Source organism: Schistocerca piceifrons, unplaced genomic scaffold (assembly GCF_021461385.2).
Source record: "Schistocerca piceifrons isolate TAMUIC-IGC-003096 unplaced genomic scaffold, iqSchPice1.1 HiC_scaffold_2340, whole genome shotgun sequence".
NCBI classification, from domain to species: Eukaryota; Metazoa; Arthropoda; class Insecta; order Orthoptera; family Acrididae; genus Schistocerca; species Schistocerca piceifrons.
This window is the reverse complement of record NW_025728274.1, coordinates 6,503,487-6,504,992: the sequence shown is the minus strand read 5'-3', so window position 1 is coordinate 6,504,992 and position 1,506 is coordinate 6,503,487.

The following is a 1,506-nucleotide window of genomic DNA, read 5'->3' as shown; positions in this document are numbered from 1 at the left end:
GGTTCCTGATTTACTACAGTGTAAACATGGGGCATAAATGAACTGACGGAAGCTCTAATCCCGCTGTAGCATCCAATAGGAAATTTGAATTTCAAAGCGCCCGCACGCTTCTGGCGTCAGCTGGCCACACACGCGTTACATGATGTGGGACACCGATTCACCGACGGTCTGGGATCACCACAACGGAATTCCTGCTTGGTCTTAACCAACCCAACATACCGACTACACTCTGCTCCCTGCCCACCGGTCGGTTTTTCTGACAACCGATCCCGGCCCTCCTTCCCACTTCGTATCGACATAACGAAAAGAAAAAAAAAAAGAATTATGTTAACCACTAATCCGTCTAATTGCGCAAAAGCCATCGGCTTATTTCAGAGCTTTCGAGTGCAATCGATCTTCTGGCTTAACCCCATCGAGAATGCAGTAGCTCTAATCGCCTCCTCCTCCTCACTCACATCAATCTCCAAATCCATAGTGGCATTACAAACCACTTTTACACTGACGAGCCAAAGAACCTGGCACATCTGCCTAATATCGTGTAGGGCCTCCTCTATCACGCAGAAGTTCCGTAACACGACGTGGCATGGACTCGACTAATGTGTGAACCAGTGCTGGGGGGAACTGACACTATGAATCTTAAAATTAAAGTTTAGAACAGTCTAGATTGCAATCTTGTTAAAATATCTTTTATTGGGGTGAGTGATCGGTTTCGACTCTATGAAAGAGTCATCTTCAGACTCTGTAAAGATATATTGCCAAAGTAGTATAGACGTTATAATAAGCATATAAAATATATATCTAAAAATAAGGTAAATAGTAATAAGTTGTAGCCAGAGCGGTGGGTGGACACTGCTCGATGAGTTCCGTCGACCCTGGACGCTCGTGTAACAGCTGACTGTGTATGAATTACCACTCACCCCAGAGGAACTACAGAAAGACAGACTACTATTGAAGCTGACTGCTAGTGTAAATTATTTCAGTCCCAATCACATTGACTTCATGTTTAATAAGATACAGGATACACATAGTGCACCTGAATCCGGTCATCGAAAATAGTCCAAAACTACATACATGGGGTATATCTCTGATAAAATAAATGAATTATTTAAAATTACCGAGCCCACAATAGCATTCGTAATCAATAATCAGCTTCAAAATAGACTCAGACATAATATTAATCAAAAGAACAACACTAAATATCAAAATTCAAGAATGTATAAAATACAATGTGATGAGTGCGAAAACCAATACAGCGGACAAACTGGCCGTAACTTTGCTATTCGTTTTAAAGAACATGTGGCTGGTACCAGTCGTAGTAAATCCTTGTTTGGCCAACATTTGCATGACTGCAACCATTCCGAAGCATTAATTCATGCGAATTTAAAAATCCTTCACTGTGCCCCAAAAGGACCGTTACTTAATGCATTAGAGAAAATTGAAATCTATGCACATCGTAAAAGTGAACTCCTAGCTCTACTCAGTGAAAAGCTAGACTTTAGGGTAAAA